The following is a 15,561-nucleotide window of genomic DNA, read 5'->3' on the forward strand; positions in this document are numbered from 1 at the left end:
AATCTGGGATCATTTTATTCTTTCAGCAATGTTTTGTACACCCATGGTACAGACGTTATATGCAATTTTGTTAGATGTGTGTCTAATTGTTTCATTCAAACTAATTTTGATTATTGCTTTGTCAATTTTCAATTGTTACCATATACTTTTTGCTAGCATATTTGGAATCCCTAAATAGACAATATTATTTTCTGTGTATAAAGATGGTTTTGATTAACCTTTTCACATTTGTATGCCTTATTTGTTTTTACTTATTAAAACTGGTTGGGACCTCCACTTCTATGAATAGGAATAGTTGCAGCAAATATCCTTTCTTAGTTTTGATCTCGGAGTGGGAGAGGAGTAAAGGATTATCACACTAGCACTTAACATCTCTAAGTATTGTTATTTAAGAGCAGCTTATGAATATAACAAGCTAAATAGTTTCTTATTCATTGGGAGATTATTACACAAATGATGTACTTCTTCAAAAGTATGTTCTGTATTTATTGAAGAAATTATAGAATTTTTTTATTGGTGGATAATATTGATTGTGGGAAAAGTCTTACATCTTGGGGTTAAGCTACATAGTCATGATATGTTATGTTATATGCTTGGGACTGGACTTATTAATTAGTTGAGATATTTGCATTTGCCTTCATGAGGAGTGGTTTGTATACAATTCACACCTTTGTTTTGTATCGGTTGAAATGTATACAAACTGTGTGTAGAGATGAACTGATGAGAGGTGGGAACACTTGGGCAGAATATATTATATGAAAAACAATTTTAAATAAAAACGTGCTTAGTAATATACCTGTGAAAAGTCATATTCCTCAAAAAAGAGAAAATTTATAAATTTAGTTGCACATTTTATATTTTATCTGTAATTTTGTTTTGTATCTATGCTCTAGTCTATTGACTAAGCCAGACTTAAATTTAGTTCCTTGGCCTCCAAACTGCTGAAATCACCAAATTGCCACAATGACTGTTCTGTAAGGACTTTTAAACTTCCATTGTATAAAAATGTCTTTTTTTGGTATATATATATATATTCCTTATAATGTTGTATTATACATCTTCCTTTATATATACTGAATGTCTTTAGTGTACCATTACCTGCTACAGCTCCATGAAGCTTTAGGATTTTCTTTTGTTTCTATTTTTAGTAGTTTATTATATGTCTAGAAAAGTGTATGTGTTCACATGCACATTGTAATCCATCGTACCATTGTTTGAGGTACTGAGAGTCATAGTCATTAATTCCAGTCATTAATTATGTAAAAAACTGTCACTGTGTTTTCCTTAATCCTTTCAGCTTCTTTTTCTCTCTTTTCCTTAGAATTTTCATCAATGAATGATTGCTGGCTTATGACAGATTTTAATATATGAGTTTTCAACTCTAAACCTAGCAAAGTCAATACAAATTCAATGTTAATCATACTTTGGGTATTGTTCTTTTAGCCTGTGCTGTGACATTCTTCTGATGCTAGGAGGTAGCAGCAAGCAACATCTCCCACTCAGCTGATGACAAGGTATCACTGACTCTAGCAGTGTGTTCTGAGCTCTGAGGTTCTATGGATTAGGTGTATTAAATGAGCTTTCCATTGATCATATTTTCAATTTATGATAATTTTATTGGGATGTTACCTCATAAGAAAATGAGCTGCATCTCTGTTTTATATTATCTTGCTTTTTCTAATAAGTCCTGTTGGGAACCCTCGGTGAAATAGAAGTGGAATATAACCACTGTAAAATATTTTGATCATCTCAGAAACAGATGCTCTTAAAAATAAAATTAGCATTTGCCATTTTAAAACTTCTGCATAGCCCTTAGGAGATCAAATGCCTATTCCAAGTTTAATAGGATCTTCCTGTGAGAATGACTCAGCTTATGTCTGAGGGCACAAAGACGATGCTACCTTTTACTTGGTATTTAGAATTTGTTGACAGCAGAGGAAGATGGCAGCTCATAGATCTTCTCTTGTGACCTTCCTACAGGATCTACCAAGCTGAACAGCTATTTGTGCAACAAACTTCACACATGAGAGAGAGCTAAGGAAACCAGGTGAGTGCCTGCAGTGCCTGAATTTAGTATTGAGAAATAAATGTGTGTTTAAGAAAGCAGGAAGGAAGGACCTTTCTCATCTCTCTTCCAACTACAAGAAGCCTGGCTTTTAAAGATGACTATGGCTTTAGGGAGAGAATGAGCAAAGTTGAGGGTTTGGATTTGACACCCAGGGTCAAATCTTTGATGATGGGACCTAGTGCTAGGCAAGGCCTAAGGACTCCTGCCACCAGGTAAGTGTGTGGTGTGAAGGAAACTAGTAGAAGTGGTGATTATGGCCACCTACCACCCTCTTGACTTTTAAGAGCATAACTGGGAGTGGGAACCTACCTGTGGGAAATCATGGCACATAGACTAGCATGAGACTTTTTCTGAGTCCAATTCTTGGGTTGCCACAGTGAGACTCAACACCTAAAAGACACCAAATTCAAGATTTGGTTGACAACCTAGAACTCACAGACAGCACTTGTGGATCATCTCACAGTAACTGACATCACATGTGAGTATGGCTGGCACAAACTAAAGTTTGGGTCTATCATTCATTTGAGGCCTAGAGCATTCCTGAGAGATGCTTACTCTCTTCCTGATACTTGCAACTACCTCTGGAAGTGAGAATTAGGTGCAACATAGCTCAGTGTCAGCTCTGGTGTCAAGAGACTGTTTCCACGCCTCTGTTCCTTAATCCTGAGCAGCATGATTATTGCCTGGTCAGTGCTGATGCTGTAGAACATCCCAGGTACCAGGCAGCCTTCTAGGCCCAAGAGGAAGGGACTTTACTGCCATCATCAAGAGTTATAGCATATAGCTTAGTATGCTTTCAAGAAATGGAGCAGGAGTTTTACTTCTGTGAGAGCCAGCTATGACCTAAGTCACCAAAAAAATAAAAAAATAAAAAATAAAACAAACAAGCAAACAAAAAAATCCCAAGCTTAGAGAGCACAGTGTGGACAAGATCCCATGTGCTGGGAGGAAATCAGGATAGAATGAACCAGTTTCTTTACAGAACTTAGTGCTGAATGGTGAAACCATGCACTGTCGGGTCTTCATAACTCTTGTCTTCATTTCTGCCTCTCGAACAGCTCCAGCAGTTAACACTTACAGGCATAGTCTCATCTATTCAGCTTGTACTTGCACTTGGTTGCAATGGTTTTGGCCCACAGTCTACCTCAGCACTAGGCAGCCCACAGCAATGTGGGTGTCAGTTCTTCCCCATGGCCATGCTGATGTTGGTGAGTTATAGCTCTAGGGTATAGCACAATGAAAGCATTGTTGGCTTCAGCCAGGACCTAGGCACATGGGACTGGCTCATCTTTGGGGACTATGCCCATAGTCAAGAAAACTGGTGAAAGAAAGATGGGGTAAAGGTGATCAATGGTTGCCAAATTATATTTACACAGGAGCAAGAAGTTCAATATGCTGTTCCTAGTGAGGAAATATAGGTACTAATAATTAATTGATTTGAATAATAATGATTGATTGCTCGATAAAAAGTACTGGGGCCTGGTACTTATATGAAAGGACTTTGTTGTTTTATTTCTATTTCCATCCCTATCTTTAATTCTCCAGCTCACCTTCCTAGATGTAACATGTTAAAGACATATTCTAAAGGTTTTGCATACAGAGTCAGGTCTATGTTATGCAAGCTAGGTTAATATAAGTAAAGAGATTCAAAGAGATTTAAGAGTAGATGAGAAGGTGAAGGGAATTGTGGAATACATGTGAGAATAGTTGGTCAAGGACTAGTCTAAGGGGACCCACCCAAGTCAACAGATCTCAGGTATCAAGTAAGGTATAAAGAAATCCAATTTACTGAGATTTCTATGGTTTCTTTCAGATTTATACTAATAAATCTTTAGTATCTTAGTTTCAGTCTTTAGCTTCATCCACTGACTCTGATGCTTAACTAACTGTGCCTGGGGGAAATTGCTAACATTCTCTGAGCCATGATTTACTTTGTGCATAGGATATCCTTAAAGATTTTAGTAAGCTATTTATGTAAAGTGCCCAGAGCTATGTCTGGCTTACAGTGTATGCAGTTATTAATACCACTATTGTGGTGCCAGAGAGCACAGAAGTAGGGGTGGGTTAGGCAAAGGCATTACCCTAGGTTGGGGATGAATGCTGGTCAATCACTAAGGGTGTAAAGAGGTCTGACTTCTGGGGAGGATGGCAAGTCAGTATGGTCCAGCCACCCCTAGGAAGGCACTTAATAGGAAATCAAGCTCAGAAAGAGCTAAATATAGTAGAAAACAAGTCAAGAGACTGCATTAAATCTAGCAACACTGGTGAGTCTGGAAAATGGCATAATATTTTAATAAAGAAAAAATGTTAAATTGTTCTCTCATTTGAAATATGATAGTACAAGTGTCACATTGCATTTAAAAAAATTCATGTCTCAAATGGCTAGACAAATGAAACGCAAAGTGACTGAAAAATAATCACAGAATTAGATTAATCTAGTATCCATTTCACTCCTTAGTATCCATAAATTTCATTATTGCTTTGTAAGATTTTTTGTAATTTTAAAAAATCTGTAATTAGCTAATTAGATGTGAAACAGTATCGCTTGAAAGGGAGAAGTTTAACCTTACCAAGAAATGGTCAGGTTTGAAATATTAGTAATTTTGTTTTATAGGCATGCAGAAAGTTTGTAGGAAGAAAATGCTTAGGGTTTTTTCTTTCTTTCTTTTTTTTTTTACTTGTCCATCAGCAAGAATAAATGTATGAAGTGAAGTATGCTAGTTGTGGGATGAATAGGGTTAAAAGATGGCTGTGAGAAGACAAGGGTTAAAATAGCTGTTTGGATATCAGGCTCATGTCTCTTGCTGCCATTATTTTTGCTTTCTTGTCTGTTTCATTTCTCTGTGCTACTCATTAATGTAACTGCTGAAGTGGCCCAGGAACATGATAGGTGGTATGATTGTGGGCCATGCATGGAAAAGAAAAGCTCACAAATCACATAGCTAGAACAAGACAGGCACTTGCTTCTGTCTTTTTGGGTCACATTGTATCTTCATGTTCAGCAGACTGGGCTCTTGCTGAGACTATGGTCTACCATTTTAGTTGTTTACCTTCATCTTTCAGCTCATCCTTTTTATATTCTGAGATCAGGAAATGTAGAAAGGCAAATATGTGTTTCTGTCTCAGCACTTTCCATTGAAGAGGTTTCCTGCAGATAGCCCTACACTGAATTCCCACCTACATTTAACTGGTTTAGTATTAGACACATGGTCAGACCCTCCTGCAGAGATTAATACCAGGCAAAATTCTCTATTCATATGTTGCTAAAATGTTAGATAACAAATTTCAGAAGGCTAAATATCTTTGCAATTACTGCCAAAGGCACAGGCACCAAGCTACTGCCTTAAGAGACAATATCTTATTGAGATAATTCCTAAATAAGCAGAAAATTCATAAGTAAAATACATATTCATGATATATAAAGCATATAATAACATAAAATATTGTTTTTTTAATTAAGTCATCAATCCTGATGCTTGGTCTTATGTTTTCAATATTTCACATTGTGGACCAGGAGTCAGAGGGTTCATTGGAAGAACCTTGAATGCCTCCATAAATCTTTGATCTTACTGGCCTGACAGGCATTCTCATAGATCAGAGTTTCAACAGAGCACAGTGCAACAGTCTCGACTGCTTAGTAGAAAGAGACTCATGTTAAATGCTGTTCTTAGACTGTAAGAAGATACACCAATATAAATCTGTAATTCAGCCTGGAAGTGTGATTACCTTTATGCTGACTGAATGTGGCGTGTGTGGAGTCAGACGGCTTCGTTTATAATAGACTTAGAACTTCCAGACATTTTAAAGCAAGACCAAGCTTTAAAAACTTGAAGATTTCAAGGCAGGTTGCTTATCATGTTTTTGGTATGTCTGAGGCATGCTCCTAATTAACAATGTGGAGAAAGCTATTCACCCAGGGAGCTCCAGAGTAAATTAATTGTTATAGAAGGATGCAAGCCCTTTCCAGAAAGGTCTGTTTAAAAAGAGAATGCTGAGAACTTCTGTTTGATTAGCAAGGGTTTGAAAGATTTCTTTTAAGATGTGAATGTGTACATGGAAGAAAAAACTTTGCTCAATAATCATAATTAGTGGTACACTTAGAAAGAAATACTTAAAATTGCTTGGTATTCTTCTTGTCTTATTTCATTGTAAACAATCAATTCAGAAAATCTCATTGTTTTGAGAGGTCAGACTAATTTTTATAACTTTGGGTATGGAGGATGACTCCAGAAACTGTTCACTGGCATTTAAAAAAATCTTTGGAAAAATTAATGATGAGATTACTTCTAGTAATCTCATTTACTAGAGATTGTATTTACATTCACACTTAAAGACAGATTCTACCTTTTTTACTTTATTGTTATCTGTGTGTGAAAGAATGTATGTGTAGCACATGTGTATGGGTGTCTACAGGAGTCATAAGAGGCTGTCTGAGCGCCTGCAGTGGGGTTGCAGGGAGTCATAGCCACATGATTTGGGGGCTGGACCGAGTCTGGCTCCTCTGCAACAGCTGTAAGTGCTCTTATCACAGAACCATTTCTTCAGCAACAATGCATCCCCTCCTCCTCCTCTTCCTCCTCCTCCTCCTTTAGACAAGCTGATATTAAAAAAGTAATGCTTGTTGAGCTTATTGAATACTCATTCTGTATCAGATCTTTCATGTGTTACTTCCAAATTTCACAAAATAATCTCCAACGGAGAACTGCTTTGTTTATTCTCTCTCTGTGTCTCTGTGTCTCTCTCTGTCTCTCTCTGTCTCTGTGTCTCTCTGTCTCTGTGTCTCTGTCTCTGTCTGTCTCTCTCTCTCTCTCCCTCAAGGAGAGAGAGAGAGAGAGAGAGAGAGAGAGAGAGAGAGAGAGAGAGAGAGAGAGAGAGAGATATTTGTACAAGTGCATAGGTCATAGGAGTGCATTGGGTGCTTGTCCACTTTTTCTCTTATCCCCTTGAGAGAGGATCTTGGAATGAACCTGGGATTTGTTGTTTTTGGCTACTCTGGATGGATGGCCTACAAGCCACAGGGATTCTCCATCCTGTACCCTGCCATGCTAGTGCTGGGTTACAGATGAGGAGAGCCATGCCTGGTTTTACATGGGTCCTGGGAACCCAACCTGAGGTCCTAATGCTTGTGCATCAAGAGCTCTTACACAATGAGTCACCTCCCCATTCTTACTACTGCCTTTTTTTTTTTTTGCCATTTTCTTTCTTTTTTTTTTTTATTAACTTGAGTATTTCTTATTTACATTTCGAGTGTTATTCCCTTTCCCGGTTTCCAGGCAAACATCCCCCTAATCCCTCCCCCTCCCCTTCTTTATGGGTGTTCCCCTCCCCATCCTCCCCCCATTGCCGCCCTCCCCCCAACAATCTAGTTCACTGGGGGTTCAGTCTTAGCAGGACCCAGGGCTTCCCCTTCCACTGGTGCTCTTACTAGGATATTCATTGCTACCTATGAGGTCAGAGTTCAGGGTCAGTCCATGTATAGTCTCTAGGTAGTGGCTTAGTCCCTGGAAGCTCTGGTTGCTTGGCATTGTTCATAAGGGGTCTCGAGCCCCTTCGAGCTCTTCCAGTTCTTTCTCTGATTCCTTCAATGGGGTCCTATTCGCAGTTCAGTGGTTTGCTGCTGGCATTCGCCTCTGTATTTGGTATATTCTGGCTGTGTCTCTCAGGAGAAATCTACATCCAGTTACTACTGCCTTTTAAATGAGGAAAACACACTTATTAGAGCTTGGCAGCTTGCATTGGGTTTCATGTCTATTAAACATCAGATGTAGAACAGGAAGGCAGCTCTGTCAGGCAAAGCATACCAGAAAGGTTTAGTAATGGAGCTGATTTTTATAATAAGACTTTCCCCTCCAACTATAAAATGATCACCTTTACACTAGAGATTTCTGTGTATTGGTAGCCATGGCAACTACCAGAGCAAGACAATACAGAGAGAGATTTATGGTCATGATAATGCAGCTATTGCCATTCTCTGCTAGATCTTCACTGTGGTTTGGGCTATATCTCTCTTCTGCCATAATCCCACAGCAAGTAGATATTGGGAGATGATAGAGTATGCAGGAAGTAGAAAGTGAACTAAAATAGGAGGGTTTTATGAGATTCTCATCTACAATTAGGTGGGACATTTGAAGTGACCTAACTCTTTGGGGGTTATCCATATGTCTGTAAGTAACTCTTCACCTATGCTGTATGAGTAACCTCAACAAACTCAAAAGTTCACCAAGTTGAACTTGGGTGAATCATTGCTTTAGTGTGTCATCAGTGCCCCATCTATGGTAAATAGACTCATGTTTCTCCAGGAAAAGCCAACCCAATGTGAACAAAAGAAAATGATGCAATATATTGAGTAAATGAATATAAAAAAGTAGGCATGAAGATTTAAAAAACAGTATTTCAAAGTAGTAGCTCTGTTCAGTTTGAACTTTTGTTATTCAAAATAAAATCCAGGAAAATGGGAAAGGAGGAAATTTTAAAATAAAATAATAGTTTTCACCAACTATTTTTATCTAAAAGGACACCAAAACCCTTTACGTTTCTTTGAGTATATATCTTCATTTTATAATGCTCATAAAATGAAGAGAAATATGGGCCAACAAAACTTTCTAAAAAGAACAGCACCCCTGTTGCATTTCTTGAAGGATAATCAACTTATTAGAACTTTAGTTGCCTTAGAAAGTTTGAGATGTTGCAAGTCTAGAGCCAAACTATCTTAGGGCATCTTCAGTTCCCTTGATAGTCACTTATTGTCCTTCTTGGTACCTGAGTTAACATCTTTATAACCATTAGATAAATCATTTGGAATGTTCAGTGTATCAGTTTCCAATCAACCAAAGGGCTAGGATTGCTGTCAGATGCATATAACTCTTTCTCCTGCTTTGTCAAAACCGGTCTGCTAAATGTTTTCACCAGTGAGTATGGAATATATCTTGATTTATGACTTTATTCTGTTACTATAAAAATTCTACCAAACTATTACCACGTTAAAACATAGAATTTGGAGTAACTTAAGTCTATGTTCCCAGGGCATAGTCACTTGTTTCTGAATAAACTCTTTCTAATTCCCCTTTGAGATGAGAGTTGTGTTTTTACATGGATCAATATTCCAACTGGAATAAAGCAAATTGTAAGTTTTCCTCTTGAAGTTTCATTATGGTTAGAATTTAGACCTGAAATACTTGCAGTAACATCAACTCAACACTCACTGAGGGCTCCAGATGTCATGACAAGCTGATGATGAACTCAGGCATTTAGGATGGACCTAGTTGAGCAAGAAGAGAACCTAAATACTAGCACATCTTCATGTAGAACTTTCTATTCATGTATAATTTTCAAATACTGTTACCTACAATGTAAGGAAATTCTTTAAAAGCCTGATATATTTTACTCTTGACAGATAACATAGTAGGATACATGGTAGGATTGAAAGTCATTGCTTCATACTGAAATAAGCACAAAAAGTGTCTGAAAAGAACATTTGAAAGGAATTTGGTAATTGACAGATTGGATATGCTAGGCAAGCTACATATAGCTTGGAAACTAGGAGTAATTTGATAAATATATTTGGTTCTTTATCGGGCCCAGGACAACCCAGGTTATTTTAATATTTATTGTGTGGTTTGGAGATGTGGTCTCATTCTTCAGCCTAAGCTGACCTAGAGGTCACAGTGTAGAAAGGCTGGCCTCCAACTTCTGGTCTTTCTGCCTCAACCTTCTAAGAACGAGGATTGCAAGTGAGAGCAACCCTGCCACGTAAAAGAGAAAATTGTTTTAAAAAGTCATAGTTTTGTTTGTTTTCTGTGGTGGTGAAGTTTGGAGCCCAGGACCCTGTGTATGTTAGGGAAATAGTCTGTGCTCAGAGTAATAGGGTACAGCAGTGGTAGCATTCACAGTCATGAGACTCAGCAAAACTGAGGGGTGGTACCTGTCATCATGGTGAGAAGAGGCCTGCTTGGTATTATTGTTCAGGAAAATGCAACTTTCTGCCCCACACCAGATGATTGCTTTATTGCAAAGGGGAAAACATTTCATTGCAATTAACTAAGGCCTTGATTTGGATGTCTGCTTTATACATGCCTTGTTCTAGAACAACGCCTTCACATTGTGTTCTCAGCATCAAAACTCATCTTAAAACTTCACCTTGGTTATATTGTCTTTATGTTTGAAGATTTTGGCCATGTGTGCCACTGTATTTGGGCTATAAATGATAAATTATTTTTCTGTAATTGAAAGCGAATTATCAAGTCAAATAATGAATCTACTAAAGAAAGTGGAGTTCTCTTTGTTGAACCATCCTGTGTTTCTGTGGTGACTCATCCATTACTGAGCTGCTATAGGTCTGTTTATAGGCAGGAAGGTTCAGGGAAGATAGAGAGCTGTGCATTGTATGGAAATTTAAATTAATGTTTGCATCATATAATCCTGTAAGTTGTTTACAGGTGTCAACAGTTGCTCTCCCAACATAGCTTCAACCATTTGATACAATCATTCTTTTATTTAATAATTTAAACATTTTTATTAATATTTTTAACTATCACACTCATTATGCGATGCACTATGATACTCCCTGCTATCCTTCCCCATCCCCCTCCTATTCCACTGGACTCTACTTTTTCCAGTTAGACAGCCTCTACCCAACATGTCCCTCCTTCATCCCTTCTTCCTTCCCTCTCTTTGCTTTCAAATTTCCAAAGAAAAATGATAAATTAACTTATGAGTAATCCTGACTCTGATCCTCTGATCAAGACTATTTAAAATAAAACAAAAGCTTTCCATTCATAAGGAGTCAGTTCATTTATGCTTTTTCTTTCCTTTATTTCTTTTTTTCTCCTCGACAGTATTTTCATTACTTCTTGATGCAGTCTGATAGTTAATTTGCAATTATCTTAGATAATTGAGGGGAGATTAATGTTTAAACCTGTTAAAATGAGTAAAAAGTGTTTTATCTGAGAGGCAGATCTCTGGTATATTAACCTATAAACTTGTTAGTAGAGAAACCTAATCATTGATACAAATAATAGTAATCTCATTTACTAAATGTCTTTTTATTAACAAAAACAACACTAATAGAAAAACAGAGAAATAAGTACCATAAATGTATTGAAAGTACACAAAGGCAGATGGCACTATTAACTTTGTCTAACAGGAAATCAATAGTGGTGACGGTTTTTAGGTTAAGGCTATCAGTTATAAGGGTTGGGGGAATCATGTTTAATCATCATTTACAAGGACACGGCAAATTAGACAATGTATTTCTATATATCTTCTAGAGATCTTAATTTATTTCTTAGAGGAGTTTCTTTCTATTCAAATAACAGCCTTGAAGATGACTAAGATGAAGTGGTGTTCTTCCAATAAACTTATTAAACACATTGAGTGCATCAGAGAGACCCCACTAGCGACAAATGGAAGAAAGGTCAGATTCTACAGGCCCTAGAATTTGTGGTTGATGAGAATAGCAGAGATCTGGAGGAGTGACTTATGGCTTTTATAAGCATCAATTTAGGGTTTTCTCACTTAAAGAGAGAACAATAGACATATGATAAATGGCAAGCTGCCTCTGGGCTGACATCACCAGCATTCACCTGATTTACAATTAATCTGGTTTTGTGTATATTCTCACTTCAAAGGAAGCTCTACTAAGTTATGTTATAAAAGTCAAGGTTGCTATTTTCTGATCGAAGTTTAAGTAGTAGAGTCGTTTATATTCTGAAACCTATTATGTCATCGCCAGATGGAACTTGATTTCACGCTTATCTGATATCAGACGTATTATACTTAGAATACTATAGCAATGAGTAAATTGTAGCCCCTCTAGTTGTTACAGCTCCTAAGGTCTAGCCATACCCACTGCAGGCACTTTATCCTCTCAGCAGAAGTTGACAGTAACACCAGCTGTAATACTACAGTCACAAAGAATCAAATCCTCCTTCATTTCCATCCACCAGGATTTAGAGACAGTCTGACTGCAGGTACATACTATAGAAGCTACTTATTAACTGAGCCTGCTGTCTGCTGGTGCAGGATACCTGGCTCCCCCCAAGGTCTTGAAGAGTGGGATCCCATTTTATGTCTTTTTTGTTTTGTTTTGTGACTGAGTTTAACAGTGATGGACACATCGGTGAGTACACACCTAAAGATAGTCACCTCCTTTTCCCCAGCATCCACCAATAATCAGCAACACTTCAGGGAGGGAGAGAAGAGGGAACAGAAGCTAGAACCACCTAAGGTTCAAGCTTATCTTAGGCAAAGCTGTGAGGGATTTCTTTTGTTAGATTAACGTCTTGCTATACCTGTGAGGGGTTATCATGGTCTGGATCATTAAAGTATGAAGATTCAGCCTAAAAGTGGGCAGCAACATTTTCTGCTCCAAAAGGAGGAAAATGGCTGAACAGAAACATTCACTATATAGGGATATTATATTAGAGACTGCTAGAATCTTCATGGAATTCAGGAAGGCTGTGTGTGTGTGTGTGTGTGTGTGTGTGTGTGTGTGTGTGTGTGTGTGTGTGTGTGTAAAATAAATACATCTCCATGGTGAGAATTGTATAGTACAACTATAAAATAGTTGTTTAAATTTCAGACAGTGGATAATGGATCATAGGAGATGAAGCTAAAAAAAGGCTTGGAGGAATTTGCTAATGTCCTTGAGAAGTTTTGTTGTAGGCAGACTAATAATAGAAGCAGAAAATGCAATTAGAAAGTACTTGAAAATATATTCTATATTTAATGAGCTCAGGAGTCATCACTGGACATCACTTATGAATCACTTCCTCTGGATTATGCTGTCAACTTCTATGTGACACAGACACTGGAATAAACCTCTTAGTCCTTATTAGACTTGAAGATGTGGAAAGGTATCTATGATCTATCTATATCTTGCTCTTGCTGAGAGGCCAGGAGCAGCTGTATCCATCTTGGTAATTTCCTAACACTTAAGTCAGTGTGGGACAGAGAACAGGGTACCAGACTCATAGTAAATAGAGAGCAGTCTTGGACCCTCCTTCTGGGTTGGGTTTACCTTTCTGTGTAGTCGACATAGGAGGCAAATAGTCACTTTATCATCTTTTATAGTTTATCAGTTATTCTAGCCAATGGATCTGTTTCTGTAAAATAAAATCATTGAATTTTGTAGACTACATTAGTGCACCCTTGGACGAGAGAAGTAAAGACCACCATATTACACATCTGGGTCTTATTTTCTCATCTCTTCCAGATTCTTTGGACTGCTTAGAAATAGGGATCCTGTCTGTTACTACAACTTTTCAGAACCCTTTACCTCAAACTAAATATAACCCTCTTGTATCACCAAAGCTCAGTCCCCAGATCTCTTATGTATTAATTATTTTGCTGTTGACTAAACCCAGGTTCTTATACTCTTTGCAACCACAGTGTCACCCAACTCTATTCTGAACACCTCTCATTTTTATAACTCACCTTTCTTTTCTAGGTTATTTTTTTTAATTTAATGAGGACAGTTTCTAAATTTACAGTTCTAGTCTTGGATGCTTCTCTGGCTCGAGATTCTTGACTCAACAGCACTCATGATCTCTTCTTGGATATCTAATACGTAGCCTGAATTTTGCAAGACTAAGACTAAATTCTGATTGCACTGCTCCACTCTGAAGACACCTGTTTTGCTGTTCCATTCTTCTCAGTTGATGTTAGCACTATCCACCTAGATGCTTGGGACTAACACACTTGAGTCGACTTTGATTCATGTATTTCTCTTACGTATCCCATTAATCAACACTTTCTGCTGACTTTGATTGTAAATTGTACCTGTAACCAGACTTATTTTAATATCTGCATGTCTGCTGGAACTACTCTTCAGTGCAAATTAATTCACATTCCATCTACTACTTCATCTTTCCTGCGCTCACCCCCGATGCTGTAGATCGCCATTGCTGCATTTCTGGAAATCACTCGGGCTTGAGGGAGGGAAAGCTTCCATCTCCACTTCTAGGACATTTTACATGCCCCTCTTCTAACGTCTTTTTCCTGTAACTGTATTGCTCCCTCCAACTTTCCATCCACCATCTTTCTTGCTCTCCCAAACTTGCCACAGGTCCCCCATACTTTTAAAAATTACATCTTCCTTTACATCATTAAACTCTCGATTCCTATGGCTATATAATTTTACTCCTTAACACATCACCATCTGGCATCCTATGTATTTTACAAATATTTCCCCTCTAGAATATAAACTTGATAAAAACATGAATTTCTGTCCAGTTTGTTCATTACTGCAGCTAAATTGACTAATGTAGTATCAGACACGGTGTAGGTACTCAGTCCATTTCTGTTTAAGGGAATGACCCTTATTTCTGAATAATAACTCCTCTGACAAGTAAGTTGTCGCTAGTAAATGACAGCAATAATATACCAAGATTTTAACCAGGATTATGTATCTTCAAATAGATAAACAGTCCATTTAAATCTGTGCTCTTTGCCTATATTCCAACAAAAACATTGACTTTAAATAGTGCATAATTTGGTAACTGTGTGAAAGTTGGCTTTGCCTTAAATCTTTGTATTTGAAAATAGTCTTTTGAATGGAAACAAATAGTTTTCAAAATGTATCTGCTAACTTAAGTGAGATACTTGACTATGCAGTAGTGGTTCCATAGTTCTATAGTTCCATAACTATCTCTGCATTTATCCTTGTTAGGAATTCGTTGCATGTGTTATGGTCTCCTCATGCTAGCTATGTTAAGATATCTTTAGATGTTTTGGTTTTACCTTCATATAAAGAAGTGCTGCATCCATTACAATGGAAAGAGAGGTTGTTTTAGATTACTTCCAATAGGGGTCCAAGAGTTTTCCAAAAGAGCCTGAAGATATCACTTAATATAAATTTTTACCTTTTCCAGAATAAGTGGTGATTAGGTAGTTTGAAGTTTTCTTATGGTCATGTGTACCCCAAAAGCTGAAAGTAAACTTCCTTTGAGGCACTTAAGGGTTCGCATACAGGGGATGACTAAGAAAATATAGGGAATTTTGGAAGAAAAGAGCAGCCTGTGGTTACTCTATCCTTCGTATCTTGTTATTTCTCTTTATTAAGTTTTAAGGATGATTTTATCATTAACGAAGCAACTATTTGTTTTTTTGTTTTTTGTTTTTTTTGGTTAGTTTCCCCTAAAATTTTAGAAAAACTGAAGCTGCTTTGGTCAGTGAAGAATTTAACTGTCTTATTCCTAAATGAACTCAATGTTACTTAGATAAAGAAGAGAAACTTGAAATTTTGCCTTTCTTATATCTTCAAATATTTTAAATTATTATATTATAATATTATAGCTAGTCCTATATAAATTGTGAAATTAATTTAATCATTCCTCAAATTTTATGTTCATTTTCCACACATGATATGGATATATTTTAATTTTATTAATATTTTATATATATCTATATCTATATATATATATATATATATATATATAGTGGGAGGGGTGGGTGGGGGAGCACCCTCAAGAAGCAGGGAGATGGGAGAGGGGATC

The 15,561-nt window shown here is 37.2% G+C and overlaps 1 long non-coding RNA gene across 1 annotated transcript in view; it reads left to right on the plus strand.

Annotated features, from left to right (window-relative positions):
- The first annotated feature begins 1,402 nt into the window (after nt 1–1,402).
- Nucleotides 1,403–15,561, plus strand: part of LOC134480433 (uncharacterized) — a 94,381-nt gene continuing 80,222 nt past the window's right edge. Inside the window, exons 1-2 of the long non-coding RNA XR_010054901.1 lie at nt 1,403–1,514; nt 1,981–2,047. This is a non-coding gene — a long non-coding RNA (uncharacterized LOC134480433). The remainder of the gene's footprint in view (nt 1,515–1,980; nt 2,048–15,561) is intronic.

Source organism: Rattus norvegicus, chromosome 9 (assembly GCF_036323735.1).
Source record: "Rattus norvegicus strain BN/NHsdMcwi chromosome 9, GRCr8, whole genome shotgun sequence".
NCBI lineage: Eukaryota > Metazoa > Chordata > Mammalia > Rodentia > Muridae > Rattus > Rattus norvegicus.